This window comes from Balaenoptera physalus (genome assembly GCF_965194825.1).
Source record: "Balaenoptera physalus genome assembly, chromosome: 3".
Classification (NCBI taxonomy): domain Eukaryota; kingdom Metazoa; phylum Chordata; class Mammalia; order Artiodactyla; family Balaenopteridae; genus Balaenoptera; species Balaenoptera physalus.
The window spans coordinates 147,740,892-147,756,677 of NC_138890.1; the positions used below are offsets into that span (position 1 = coordinate 147,740,892).

Consider the following 15,786-nt stretch of genomic DNA (forward strand, 5'->3'; position numbering starts at 1 on the left):
AGTGGCCCCCGCTTGCCGCAACTGGAGAAAGCCCTCGCACAGAAACGAAGACCCAACACAGCCATAAATAAAATAAATAAATAAATAAATAAATAAACCCGAAGTTTAAAAAAAAAAAAAAAGAGTATTGTTAAATAAAGAAAACCAGATATCTCAAGTTAAGGAATTTAGCACTTTTCTATGTATGGGAAGATGCAAGAGTCTGGGCTCACCGAAATCATTCCTTTGATAATGCACCTCAGCTGTCTGGGGCCTGTATTTTTACGTCCTGAGTTTCCTCAGGGCTCACTGCAGGGAGTGGCTGCAGTCTGATGGCTGCTAGATGGTAGGTATTCTTTTCAGACCTGAGTTTCCTCAGGGCTCACCAGCTCACACTGGAGGGCTGCAATCACTGGTGACTGTGACATCCTTTGTTTATTGATATGGCAGGAAATATTCCATTTATAAATACTCCATTCCATTTATAAATAGTCCATTTATCACCATGATTAGAATACTTTACTGAGCCCTTGTGACCTTCTTTATTTTCAGTCAGCAAAGGCTGTTCTGTGATTCCGTCCCTGGATAATTTGGACCAGTGACCCTCAGATCTGAAGCTCTGAAGCCACCTTCCTTATCACGCCCTTCTTCACGGCACTGAGCCTGAACCATTCCAGCCTCCATGCCCAGCATCTTCTCAGCCTCCTTCCCTCACTCCACTCCACCACTTATCATGGAATAACCCCTAAGGCAGGCGCTTTGCTGATTCTTTTCTTTTCTATTTGCTTCTCCTGCAAACTCTTGTCAAAGCTCAGGAAGCCTGTCCTGGGCATGCGCATACAGTGCCAGACACACCCTTGCCTGTGTCCATGGTCTCTGCCTTGGTTTCTGCTGAGCACTCCTTCTTTGCAGATCGGGTGTGGAGACTGCAGGTTGGTCATGGGCTGAAATGTCCCTGGTCTCCGCTGTTCATAGCTGTGAGCTGTTTTCTCAATTTTCCTATTAAAATAAATGAAGTCATGAGAAAGAAGATAACTTCTTCTTTAAGAAGAGCCTCTCCATAGCTGAGCCTTTCTGTACTTGACATACTGTTGGGAATTGCATTCACTTGATAGTAACAGAAACCAGAAAAAAGTGACTGGAACAGCTTAGAGTTTTCTTTTCTTTTCTTTCTTCTTTTTCTCATGTAAAAGAAATGTGTATTGGAATTCCCTGGTGGTCCAGTGGTTAGGACTCTGTGCTTTCACTGCTGAGGTCGCGGGTTCAATCCCTGGTCAGGGAACTAAGATCCCACAAGCCATGCAGCATGGCCAAAAAAAAAAAAGTGTAGGTAGGCAGGCCGTCCAGCGCTGATGTGGCAGCTACATGATGTAATCAATAGTCCGGATTTCTTGTGTGGTTGATCTGCCTTCCTTAGTGGGTGGCTTCATCCTCAAGGTCACCCTGATTTTCAAGGTGGTCATTTTAGATCCAGTCAGCACATTGGAATTTCAGGCAAGACAAGGGAAACTTAAGGAAAGGGCATAAAGCAGGTTCATACCAGCTGAGTTAGCTTCTTTAAAGAGGTTTCCCAGACACTGCAGCTACCCAAAGACTTCCAGTGAAATCTCATAGACAGACCTGAGTCACGTGACCATTCCTAGCTGCATAAAATGTCTAAGAGTGTCCTCCAGCCCCGACTTCCCTGCTGGGTACATTACTACTCCAAGTCACTGGGGGGTGGGGAGGTGGCGAAGAGGTGTTAGAAAGAAAAAAAAGGACAGTGGATAACGGGAGGAAAGTAGAGCCTTGGTCACATGTGGAAGGCAGCAGGGAGGGGCTGGATTGAATGTTACGTTTCACCTGTGACCTGGTGACTCAGTGACCTCAGGGACAGTCTTATACCCACTGTAACTGCCTGTGGGTGGAAAGCAGACCTTTCTGAGTAGTGAACATTCAAAATAAGAACAGAAATCTTTTACTAATGTGACATGTGTTATGCTTTCGAAGTTCTTTCATCTCCTTTCTGCCATTTAACGGGATACATGTGTCTAATCCATCCAACCAGAAAGAAGCAGGTACCACTGGGGCAACCACAGAGAGACAGGAGAGCCATTGTGCTAATTAAGACAACAGCAATAAAACTTGTCCCCATGATGGATGCCTCCTCCCGCCAGAGCACAGGGCTTGGAGAGTGGATGGGCTGGTTTTAGCCCCACTGGCCCCTCTTGTGAGCACCTCTTTGCCATGAATAATCTGCCCTGCCACAGGGGGTCCTGGCTGGTGTATCCCTCCCACCCAGAGTGATTCCACGCACATGCATGCAGAAGGCACTTGGATCCGCTAAGGAATTCTCTTGGGAAATTTTGTGGGGTTTTTTTTTTTTTTTGCCCCTAAGATCCAGGAAGGCTCCTTTCTCCGTGCTGGGCTTTAAATTAGTTAATCATTTATTTTTTATTTTTTATAAGTCCTTAAATAAAATGTTCCAAATTTAGAGACACACATCTGTCAGAGTGGATTTTAAACAAATTTCGTCTCAAGGTAACAGTGAGTAATAATCAGATAACACTTGCGCTGGTGACTCAGTCCCTCGGGTTTTATTTTTTTCCTGATTTAAAAATCCAAGATGGTACAGATGAACCGGTTTGCAGGGCAGAGATAGAGAACAAACATATGGACACCAAGGGGGGAAAGTGGCGGGGAGGGGGTGTGGTGGTGGGATGAACTGGGAGATTGGGATTGACATGTATACACTAATATGTATAAAATAGATTACTAATAAGAACCTGCCGTATAAAAAAATAAATAAAATTAAAACAAAAAAATCCAAGATGAATTTTGAGAGCTCTTTTTGTGTTAGAACATGTACAAAGAAAGGAAGGTTCCACAAACAAGGGCTGTGGACACCCCCTGGTGGCGGGACCACCTCCCTTGACTGTAGATGAGACCCTTGGGAGCAATGGCACCTGGTGACAGCTCTTCCTTTCTCATTTGTGTTACTGAGAACTGAGCTGCATCTGTCCTATAACTGATTTTACAAATGAGTAAGCCTACAAAACAGAGCAGAAAAGTGTGCCGGAGCTAAAGACCAAATAATAATTCATTTCATTTCACTCCTTCCCCTTTTTAAAATTTATCTCATGGAATTTTATCGAGCTAAGGCTTGCCATTCCATTCTCCTTTAGTGACCATTTATGAGCTTCATATCATCTCAGATGAGAGTTACTGTTACTAGAAAGTCAATTGCAAGCAGTAGCAGAAAGCCTCAGTAGAGCAGCTTAAGCCAGTAGCCTTCAAACTGGGCTACCTTCACCATAATGTGTACATGAAGATTTCCCAAGGGCTACATGACACCGAGTTTGGAAGTGGTAAATTTCCACCTTTGTTTACCCTAGTTTCCTAAAACTGGTCTGCCTGACAAGGTGTTGTGTTTGGTTGGCAGATCCTCTGTCCTGCCACACTTTTCACAATTTCCTGACTCTTATTTTACAGAAGAAATGGACATCTTTCACCCACCCCCATTCTCCGCATGGTACATTGCCCCAGGGTGGAAAAGTAGGGGTACCAAATGAACAATTCAAAATCTAATGACTGAGCCAGAAAGTCTTTAGAATTCAGATGATTTGTAATTCTTTGTTTTTAACAAAATCCAAAGATGAATTGTGATTTTTCAGCTGACAGACCTTTAAAAGTAACTTTTGGTGGTAGACTGCTGTGAGAATAGCATATTCATGGGGCATATTATTCTGAAGGTGTTCAAAGAATGAAGGTGCATCATTTTCAAGGTGGTTCATAACAAAACTCTGAGTGCTCCTGCTATTTACCTATGTGAATAGTTTTTCAGTGTTTATGTAACTAAGAGATATTGATACAAAACTGTCTCATTTCAGAAGTAGATGATGTTTATCTACAGATATATAAATTAATTTTCAAAGAATTGAAAAAACAACCCCTCATCTCATTGTGAGATATATCTCCAATAAAATTTTATAGTTTGTGTTAGGTGACTATATGTTTTGAAATATGAAATATGTTTATGTAGCTTTGACCAATTTAATGCAAGTATTAAAACAAAGAATGATAATTTAGTAAAAATATTAGGCTCTTAGAGGCTTATTGTTATAGGAACTATAAATATTAATTTGAATACGTATCTTTGATGCTTAAGGCTATGAGAGAATACTCTATACAATTCTTTTAAGCATAACGATACATAGATTAGAAATAAATTCTCTGGGGAAAGGGGAAAATAAATAAAAATTCAAGAAGAAAATGGAATGATGTAAAATCCCCTGCCCCAAATTATTCTGAAGCAAATCCAAAACATCATAATACTTCATCTGTGTCCCAGAATGTATCTGAAGAACCAAGGTATCTCTTTTTAAATAACCATAATAACATTGTGATGCTTCTCCAAATGAATAGTAACTATTTAATATCGTCAAATATTGTGCTCCTATTTCTCTGATATTAATAAATTTTTAGAGATCGTTTGAATCATGTCATCTAAAATTTTAATACTCCTGATATTTGACCCTCCCATCTCCTTCCTTGTGTGATTTTCTTAGCAGCATTTGCCATTAACATACTATATATTTTATTTATTACTGTGTTTAGCATTTGTCTGCCTAGCAGAAGACTACCTGAAATAAAATTGGTTAGCAATATAATTGTTGAATACAAATAAGATTGGAGTTAGACAAAAAAAAATTATTTTGCTGATACATTATGAGAGGTACAAGATAACATTTGGGCTGGAGACTTGTAATGCCTATAACGGTCCACTTCTCTCTCTCTTTCATCACAATGGCCATGGTTGTGTAAAGGATGCATCATCAGGCGCTCCCACCCCCTGACCCCTGCCCAGCACCTGGGTGCCATCCTCCAGACCGGGGGTGCAGCGCACCTCAAGCCCCACACCTTCCAGTAGCCATGGTATGAGCAGTACCCGCTGCACGTCTTCTTGTTCCTGCTAGTGGTCACCCTGGGCACCTCGTGGCTCTGTGGGCAGCTGCTGGGCCTGGTGGCGGGGTGACTGTGTGGGACCAGGAAGCTGAAGAAGGCCTGAGGCCAAGTGGAGCCTTGGAGTGGGTGTGCTGGGGAGCCACTGGTTCTTGGAAGGCTTCCCGCAGCCCTGTACACCTCTGGCATCCTCCCCTTCACTTTCTCTTGATAGGACACCGCTTTCTCCTATTTTTCTGCCTCCTTAGAAATCTTTATGACGAACTCTTGGGTTTCTTTTTAAAAATATTGTGGTAAAATATACACCACATAAAATTACCATTTAAGGGAGGGGATGAGGAGACAAGGGAGGAGCGGTGAAGAAACAATAGTATAGCCTTGGGGGCAGGGTCCTGATTCCCCCTCAAGAGATATACAGTAAGTCCCCTACATACGAACCTTCAAGTTGCAAACTTTCCAAGATGTGGACGCGTGTTCCATCAACATCAGGCGTGAATGAAATTGCAGCTTGCCCTCCATCTCCTATTGCTGACAATCCTCCAGCTCTACCATCTCCCACCTCCTCTCCCTCCTCCAGTCAGTAACTCTTCTTGCCTGTTCACTCGATGCCAGTCCCTGGATGCCCCTGTTGTACTGTACTACTGTACTTTTCAAGGTACTGTACTATAAGATTAAAAACGTTTTCTTTATTTTTTGTGTTTGTTTGTTTTTCATGTATTATTTGTATGAAAAGTATTATAAACCTATTACAGTACAGTTCTAGCTGATTGTGTTGGTTGGGTACCTAGGCTAACTTTGTCGGACTTACAAACAAATTGGACTTATGAATGCACCCTCGGAACGGAACTAGTTCGTATGTAGGGGACTTACCATACATAACGTTATCTGTGAGCTCCTCTGCAGAGCTAAAACCCCCACCAAATGGAAGACCTGATGAAGCGCTCTTCGTTCCAGAGAAGGTCACAGTTCTCCCATCATCACCTGACGCCAGATGATCTCCGGATTGAAGGAATGCGGGCCCTGCACACACCCTGATCCTTATCGGCAATCCCGCCCCTGGACTATAAGACTCTCACAGGCACCCCCCACCCCTGGGTCGGGACACACAGTTTTGAGGGCGTTAGCCCACTGTGGCCCCCTTTGCCTGGCAAAGCAATAAAGCTATTCTTTTCTACTTCACCACCACCCCACCCCCCCAGATATTGTGGTAAAATATACACCACATAAAATTACCATTTAACCATTGAGTATACAGTTCAGTGGCATTAAGTACATTCACATTGTTGTGCAAATGTCACTACCATCCAATTCCAGAACGTTTTTCATCTTTCCAAACTAAAACTCTGCACAGGTTAAAGGATAGCTCCCCATTTCCCATCCCCCTTAACTCCTGCTAAGCTTCTAGCAACCCATGATCTACTTTCGTGTCCATGAATCTGAACTTGAGCTTCTGGATTGCCCCTGACCAGCGGACACTTCTACTCAGACCAGCCTGCTTCAGCCTCTCTGTCCAGGAGGATTCTCAGGCTCTTTCCCAATTTCTCCTTCTTTCACTTTTCATAGAACTCACATGAGCTATTTGGCTGATCCTTCCATGTGGGCCTTCTTCTTGCATCTCCTTTTCATCTCGCCTCACAGCCCGGGAAGCCTGGTCTCCATCCTGCAGGTTGGCAGGGACACCCCTCCCAGGACCCCGTCTTTGGTCTCTGCCCGAGTCCCGTCCTGTGCAGAGCACCTCCTTTGCTGTCAGGCCTGGAGCCCGCCTTTGGCCCACAGCTGATGCTGCTTGTTTCCCACTTTTCACAGTTGCCTCCTCAAGATCCCCACTCGAATAAACGGGGTCACGGAAACCTAAGTGGAGAAATGGAACTTACATGTAAGGCTTGGGGCCTCAGGTCCAAGAACCATGGCCGTGCCCAAGACTCTTGATTTAGGAAACATTCCATCTGCCACCTCATGTAGCAGAGAACATCCCTACGCGTGATAAACCCTTAAGGATGACATTCAGTGCCTAGTAACAGAAACAAGAAAAAAAGAATGCCTTAAACACTCTGGAGTTTTTGGTTGTTTTTTCTTCCCTGGGCACAACCTGGAGACCGGACGTGGAAGGCTGGCGTGGTGACTCATCCTTCTGCCCACAGCTTTTTTCTTTTTTCTGGACTTTTGACCTCCTGTCCTATACTATTCTCCAAGTTGCCTCTCGGGTTTGTTGCTCTCATGAAATATTTTACCTTCAATTATCGTGTCCTCCTATTTGCTTTTGCATTCTGAAATGGAATTAAATTCCTCCTTAAAAGTTCTAGTGTATGGTATCTAGTAGATTAAAACATGGTGAAGAGAATATTAGAAACAAGGGATGGCCCTGGAAACTGCAGTTCTGGATTGCTTAATTCTGGGTTGTGAAACACATCTTGAAATAATTCAAATGAAAACATGAAACAGTTACTACAAATGCTCCCTGCAGAAATAGGAAGGTGCCCACACCTGCCAGTGCCGGGATGGGATTTGCCTGGTTGTATGGGCAGCCGGGTGCCTGCTCTCCACCCATTTCTGTGAGTTCTCATGCTGCAAGTGTGTCCCACACGGTCAGGAGCATGTCACATGCAGAAGTGTGTGTGTGTGTGTGTGTGTGTGTGTGTATGTGAGCTAAGGTTTTATTTCCACAATTCTTATAAAACCTCTTAAACTGGTCTTTGGCATAAGTTCCTTGAGGGACAGATATGCAGCCCTCTCTGTGTTGTCATTGAATGAATGGCCAGAATTGTATCCCCCTCGTAAGCAACACAGGGACCTAGGGATGAGGCTCCCTGGCTTGTAACTCCCTCTCTCCTGCTCTCACTACAAAATCCTTCCTGATCATCTGGTAACTCAGTGAGGCCAACTCTTTCTGGTGCTTTCTAGGCTCTGCCCCAATCCATGAAATCTGATCAATAGCAGCCAATGGGCCAGAACGATGCCTCCAGTTTGTTTCCGCCAAGCATCCTACACAGGGCTGGCTGCCAGCATGGCCTTGATGACCTGGAAATCCGATCTCATCACTCCATGATTGAAATCCTTTGTTGGCTCCCACTGCAGGGAATACAAGGCCTCTGTGATCTCTCTCTGGCTACCACAGCAGGCACGTCTCGAAAATTCTGAAATAGACCCTCAAATATGTTCAGTTGATTTTTGACAAAGGTGCAAAGACAGTTCAATGGAAAAAGAAAAATCTTTTCAGCAAACTGTACTGGAACAATTGCATTGGGTTGGCCAAAAAGTTCGTAGTTACCACAACACACCTACTAGAATGGCTAAAATTTAAAAGGCTGACAATACCAATAGTTGACAAGGACATAGAGCTACTGGAATCCATACGTTCCACTGCTGATGAGAACGTAAAATGGTACAGCCACTTAGGAAAATCGCCATACAGTTTCCCCAAAACAGTTAAGCATCTATGTGCCAAATGACTAAGCCATTCCAATTCTAGGTATTTACTCAAGTTAAATGAAAATATGTGTCCACCTGAAAACTCGTACACAGATATTCATAGCAGCTTTATTTGTAACAGCCTTAGCCTAAGAAAAAACGAAACGCCCATAAACAGGTGAATGGATAAACACGTTGTGGTATATCCATAAAAAGGACTATTGCTCAGCAGTAAAAAGGAACATGTTACTGATGTACACAACTATATACATGGATCTCAAAATGATCTTGCTGAGCGAAAGAAGCCGGACTCAAAGAAGTGCCTCCTGCATGATTCACTTATATAAAATTCAAGAAAATGTAAACTAATCTCTACTGACAAAAAGGAGACTAATGGTTGCATGGGGCTGTGGGCTGTGGGAGGGTGGACTGTGAATGGGGTGATGGAAATCTTTCCAGAGGTGGCTTTGTAGGTGTATATGTCTATCAAAACTAAGTGGATGCACTTTGTTGTACACAAGTTAGACCTTAAAATTGATTTGAAAATCTCTATGGGTGAGATATGCTTTTAAGTGTTTTTCTATTTGGGTACCTTAAATTTTAGGATTTGGGAATTATTGTTCCATTTGAATATAATTGAAAATGTGAATACATTATAATTTCCAAAACAGTAGAGCTGGTACAGTTTTGAAAAGGGAGGAGATATGTGTGTACAAGAAGTAAGGTCATTTCCTGGAGAATCAGAGGGACTAATGGTAAAAGCCTAGGATTAGGGGTCAAGTTCACATACTCAGACCTAATGCATGTTTATTTTATGAGTGGAACCTGGGGTCTTCCATAATGATAACACACAATTACACATTTGAAAAATTATAAACACAGGCAAGATATTTAATTTTTGAGCTTTAATGGACATTAAACATGACATAAACTAAGGATTTAGGTATAAAATACCTATTTTTGGAGGTGCATTTTAAGATTCTGAAAGGAAGTTCAAGATACCATTTATGTTTCCTTTCATTGTTCTGCTTATCTGTTTCTACATTACCACCATCTCATACTGATTCTTTGTGTACCTATCTACCTCGATGCTCTGTAGATGTGGTTTTACCTCATGTCAGTCTTTCATTGTTTTGTTTATCACATCCTAATTGCAGGCTATTATGAGATGGTTATGTTATTTATTTAAATGTCAAAAAATTATTCATGTAAAAGGAGGTAAATGAAATGTCTATGGTCCTACACAAACTTCTACTTAGTACAAGGACTTAACTACTTCTGAAAAGCAGACTTTTTATTTTAAATGTCCTTCATATAAATACATTTTATCCAGTTCAAAAATTTGATTCAACCGACAATGACTGATTTCATATCTGTACATGGTACGGGACATTTTGGAAGATGCAAAGATGAACCAGACTCTTTCCCAGTCCTCTAAGAGCTCTCAGTTGGCTTTCCATTATCTTACTGATTAATTAAAAGGCAGATTTATCTGTCGTTGGTAGTGCATCTTGTCTAAGTGATTGCTTCTTAATAGCTTATTAGTTTAGCTTAGTAATTTCACTTGGTGAAAGTCAAATGAACAGCTTGATACCATGAGGTCAGCTGCAGCAAGAAGGGGTATTTTGGGATGAAATGGCTAATGGTGTGTGGAGAAGAAACTCAGAACTAACCTGGGGTGGCGGTGGGGAGCACATCTAATCCATGTCAGTGTCAGCAACCATCTTCGAGCTTGGTAGCGGTCATGGGCTATAGGCAGGAACCCTATGGAAACAGTATCTAACCCCCAAAGAGAGAAAAGCACACATTTTTGAATGAGCGGCTTTTTATTTGCACCTCAAATCACACCCTGTTGGAAATCCCCTCAACCAAGACAAATTTTCATTAAAATTCATAGAGAACATCACCCCCTTGACCTCCAGGGAAAGTCTGAGAAGTTGACAAGGCAGATATAGAGTCTATTCTAGAGACTGTAGAAATCAATGACCACACTTGCCTGAGGATACATGTAATGTGAGAACAGATCTTCATAGTTCTAGTCTTCCGTTCTTTGCATGACTTCATGATGGAAGCAAGAGAAGCGGTGGAAATGATGAAGGTAGGAGAGATGTCATCGGTACAAATTAGAGAGAGCATGATTAAGGTGTTTTTTTTTTAAACAGGGCCACTTCTCATCTGGCAAACTTGTTGTTAGGGAACAAGTGTAAAAAAAAGATGAGAAGTGAAAAAAAAGAGGAGAAAGGTGAAAAGAAGACACCAAGGATGGAAACAGTGGGAAATGAATCCTATCAGTGTGTGGCTGTGAAGAAGGAGGGAGGACTTTGAATCACCTGTAATTATACCTGCCTGCTCCTGTGTATTGTGGTTTTAAGTCTTACCTGATAATTAGACGCCATCTGGAGACAACAGAAGGGCGGGGAAGAGTTGCCTAAAGAAGTAAGAGAATTATAACAATATCTGTTCTCAATGTGTTCATATTCAATTAAAACTTCAAAGTGGCCAAAAAAGCTAATTTTCATTTGATCAGAATCTAAACTAGAAAGTTGTTAAAATGAAGAACCTCTGATTTTAAACATATTTTTCAGAAAATAGTAGTGTATTTTCACATTGACTTTAGAACAAAATGTTTAAAATAATTCATATTTTCTTTATGTGAGATGAAATATATAGCTTAACAAAGTCAGTAAGTCTAATTAAAAAGAATGGACCTGACTCAAATGAAAAATGTTATATATACAATTGACCTGTGAACAACACTGTGCAGGCCCACTTTATGCGGATTCTTTAAAACAAATAAGTACTACAGTACTACATAATCTGTGGTTGGTTGAAATCCATAGACTTGAAACTGCAGATACGAAGGGCCCAAGTATAAAGTTACACATTGATTTTCAACTGCATGGGGGTGGGGGGCCCCAGCCCCCACTATCACTGCATATCCTTTATAAATCTAAAAAGTGTATGTTAAATTTCATAGCATTTTTAACCTTTTTAAAAAAGATGAAATATGGCAGAATATATATTCCATAATATTCAATACCAACCAATTCTTTTCCTACTATTACATTCTAGAGTACAGTTATTGATAGGAACAGAGAGTAAAGAAGCAGCTATGGGACTGCCCAAACTGTACATTGTTTGGAGTGTTTTACTCCCCATGGGAATAAATGGGAATTATACTGTAGTGTGCCTGAAAGAGAAAAATACAAGAGAAATCATCCATTTAAAAAGGTACGCATTAAGGGGCAGGAAAGGAATAAAGACGCAGACGTAGAGAATGGACTTGAGGACACGGGGAGGGGGAAAGGTAAGCTGGGATGAAGTGAGAGAGTGGCATGGACTTACATATACTAACAAATGTAAAATAGATAGCTAGTGGGAAGCAGCTGCATAGCACAGGGAGATCAGCTCCGTTGCTTTGTGACCACCTAGAGGGGTGGGATAGAGAGGGTGGGAGGGAGATGCAAGAGGGAGGAGATATGGGGATATATGTATATGTATAGCTGATTCACTTTGTTATAAAGCAGAAACTAACACACTATTGTAAAGCAATTATACTCTAATAAAGATGTTAAAAAAATAAAAAAAAAAGAAGTAAGAGAATTTGCTGAACATTATCTTATACAACCTAGGAGGCAAGTTTTGTGTCCTTCTAGAAACCAAACAACTGCCAGCCAACTTCCTGTTGGCTTCTCTCCTAAGGCCAACAGCTTGGGTTTTCACAGTCACTGGATTTCCTAGGCAACAGAAGTGTAAACTTGAGAAAAGGCAGGGCCGGGATAGGGCTTGACAATGAGCTGAGCCAATGAGGCTGTAAGTTTGCAGCAGTGATTCCAAGACATCCAATTGGCAGGAAGAGGGTGGACCAGGAGGTGTGAGGACAGAAGGTAAGAGGGAGGAGGCAAAGGGGGATGGGAGGGGACCGGTCCTCCCAGATGCAAAAGGGAGCATCCATAGTTTCAGTTCAAAGCAACTGTTGGCAACAGGTTAGCATTCAAGGTAAATCAAAGTTTTTATCTATTATATTGATTTGATCACTTTTGTTTCATTTTAGCTAAAGAAGAAAGAAGACAGTAGATGTTACCTTCTAAAAAGAAAATCAAAAAGTTGGTGAGCATTCTTGGCTGTCTGTCTAGGGAAGAAATAGCTTGGTACTGGGAGAAGCCTTTGTCATCTTTGCATAGAGGTGCTCAGATAAAAATGTACAAAAATAAATTTCTTTCAGTAAAGGGGAAGGAAATAACCATCACTGAGCAGTCACTAGGTACTGGGTACTTAAATGTGAAGTGTCTGGGTGAATTACTGTAAGTAGCCTGTAAGACCATTGATAAAAGCGAGCTTCAAGAAGGTTAAATATCTCCAAGTCAAAAAACAATGAAAAAATTGAGCTTTGGTTCAGACTTTGGTTTATCTAACATTCTAAGTTGTGCTATTTCTGGGGAACCCTGCCTGCTGAACTGACCACTTAGAATTAGATAAGAATCAGAATTCTTATTAAACTGACACAGCATGTTTAAAATTATATTAGAGAGTTGATTGGATTGATCATGAAGTTGAGAAGGACCTTAGTAAATGACAATACCATTTATCAAGGTGTCCACCTCACTTGCCTCCAGTCGGGGGCATAGTTAAACCATACTAAGTAGATGGAATTCTTTCTTGTTTTTTAAAGCTCTTATTTTTTCCTCAAAATCTTACAACTACAGAAATCTTTTAAATTTGTAACTCTGCATTTTAAATAGTGAGGTTTAAATTGTGAACATTCATTTGTATTTATATTCAAATAGTAATTAATAACAATAGTAATTATTAATTCCAGTAAGTAGCAGTCTGCTAGTATTCTGTTAAGTGCTGAAGGAGACACAAAGCATACAGCCCTTATCTTTAAGGACCTTTTAGTCTAGTAGGAGAGGCAGTCCTGAAAGGAAAGAGTTATGTCATAGTGCAATGAGGATGTATGTGAGTTCTGCACAGATTATACAAAGGAAGATGCACCTGTTTTACTCTGGAGAGAAAGGTTATATGAGGCTTCACCATAGTGATTCTACAGGGAAGAGTAGGACTTCCCTAAACCAACAAGGGAGGGAGGGTGTTCCTGAAAATGAGACTCCCTGTACAAAGGCACAGAGATACAGAACGACATGGTGCGTTTGGGGAATGTGAGTGCGTCTAGATGCAGAATAGATTTTGAAGGGGTGGAGATTAGTAGAAACAAGGCTGGAGAGATAGGCAGGGCCAATGTATACATCAAATGCTAAGACGTTTGCTCTTTACCTGTATACAACCAGGAGCCACCAAGGGGTCTTAGACTAGAGTATGAAGTTTGGATTTCCATCTTATAAAGATCACTCTGCTAGTCACCTGGAGGATAGATTGGAAGGGCAAGATTGGAGGCAGGGAACCAGCTAAGGGGTAATTTCAGTAATGGAAATGGGAGAGGACCAGGTCCTGGATTAAGGTAGGCAAAGGAGGCAGGGGAAGGGACAGATTCAGGAGGCGTCAAGATGGTAAAAATTTACAGGAATTGGCTGGTAATTCAAGGTAAAGGGTGAAAAGGAGTCTAGGATAATGTTCAGTTAATGACTTGGGAAAATGGTGCTGCCATTTCCTGAGGCAAGGAATAAGGAGGAAAAGGTAATGAATTTGGTTCTGGAACATTGAACTTGAAGTGTCTGTAGGTCATTAAAGTGTACATTTTGTATGGAAATTTGAAATATGGCTCTGAAGCTCAGGAGAGTGGATGAGTTGGAATAAACATTTGGGATGAGTTGTGATAAACGGTGGATAAGGCAGAGATTGCTACTATTTATGAGAGTGAGAAGAGGATAAATAACTGAATCCTAGGAAACAGTAACATTTAAAAAGCAGGCAGAAGACAAGGGAGAGACCAAATAGGTCAGATCTGAGAGGAAGGGAGATAGGAAGTTAGATTCATAGACATTGAGAGAAAAGAGTTTCAAGAAAGAGGAATGAATTATCGTAAGAGTCAACTGCTGGGCAAAGTGAAATAGGGGTTAAGAGTGACTGTTGAAGTTGGCAATCAGGCTGGCAATGATGTCCTGAGAGTATGTTCTTTGGAGTGACAGAGTGGAGACCAGACTGCAATGGACTGAAGTATGAATGGGACATGAGAAAGTAAAAAACTGAGCCTCTTTCAAGTAGTTTGGCTTTGAAGGGTGATTGCTAGAAGGAGTCTAGGATTGAGGGACCACTGCAGGTTCATGAACTAAAGGGAGGAGCTGGTTATAGATACAGAGGTGGGAGGAGAAATATAGGGATGGGGGAGTGAGAGGTACAAACTATTAGGTGTAAGATAGGATACAAGGATGTATTGTACAACGCAGGGCATATAGTCAGTATTTTATAACTGTAAATGGAGTGTAATCTTTACAGTTGTGTAAAAATAAAATATTAAAGGTTTTAAAACATAATAATTATAAAATAAAATCCACTGCAAGTACAGAAATAAATAAAGGGGGGAGTTGGTGGAGAGGAGGAAAGGGCATACCTGATGGCTGAGGGTCCAGGAGAGGGTGAGATCTATGCTGTAGGTGGGGCGATTATCCTTCAATGGGTGGAAATTCAGCACTCCCTCAGGGGGAGGGAGGACAAAGTCGAGAGAGTCTCAGAGACAAATACCGTTATAGACTTGGAGGAGAGTGGTATGAGTGATTCATATCTGGTGGCTCCATTTTTACTAAGAGTTTCAAGATAAGGTGTGGAGGAGAGTAGCAAAGGTTTGAATTAGCCTCTGGAAAGATTGGAAGAATCATCTAACCAATGTCATGTAAGAGTAGAGCTGCATGTTTCGGAAGGCACTTGTTCACCCTGGCATGTGGGTTTGTTCAGATGCACTTTACAGCCTGCCTTTAAGGAGAGGACATGTACACAAATTGAGCCAAGTTAGGCATTCCTAAGGCAGTGTGGGAGATTGACAAGGGAGGGCTGAGAAAGAAGGCGCTGGTTAGAAATGGTCAGAATGCTGTTTTAAGGTGTCTACAATGGAGAGGGAAGAAAATGGGTCCAGAAAGGAAGACAAGGTAGGAAATGGCTGCGGAGAAAATGCAGGGTCAGGAGTCTAGAGGTCTTGTAAGGTCACAAGCATCTATGGCTGGAAGAATGAAACTGAAAGGTGGAAAGAAAGTAGATGTTGAATTTTTAACTTCGAGAAGAGACTAGCATTGGCTGGTGACAGAATGTAGGAGAGGATCTTGGAGAGCCATGTGAAAAGAGTGAGTAGATGAAGTTGGTAGAAATCAAGGACCTCCAGGAACCTCATGGCTGCATGTTGGGTGGGCTGTCTAGATAAGCTCTGAGGTTTCCCAGGTTGATGGGGCTACTTGGGTTAGAGAGGGAGTCTGTGAGGCAGGACCCAGAGTTTCAGTGATTTAGGAAGTGACAGAGCCAAAGAGGGACAAAGGGAGGATGTCAAGCTGGGCTGTGCTTCAAAGATGGATG

The 15,786-nt window shown here is 41.6% G+C and overlaps 1 protein-coding gene across 6 annotated transcripts in view; it reads left to right on the top strand.

Annotated features, from left to right (window-relative positions):
- Positions 1 to 9,648: 9,648 nt before the first annotated feature.
- CAPSL (calcyphosine like) overlaps positions 9,649 to 15,786 on the top strand; it is a 33,089-nt gene continuing 26,951 nt past the window's right edge. For all 6 annotated transcript variants that reach the window (XM_082453876.1, XM_082453874.1, XM_082453877.1 and 3 more), the window contains exon 1: positions 9,649 to 12,327. The gene's annotated coding sequence lies outside the window, so the exon portion shown is untranslated. The remainder of the gene's footprint in view (positions 12,328 to 15,786) is intronic.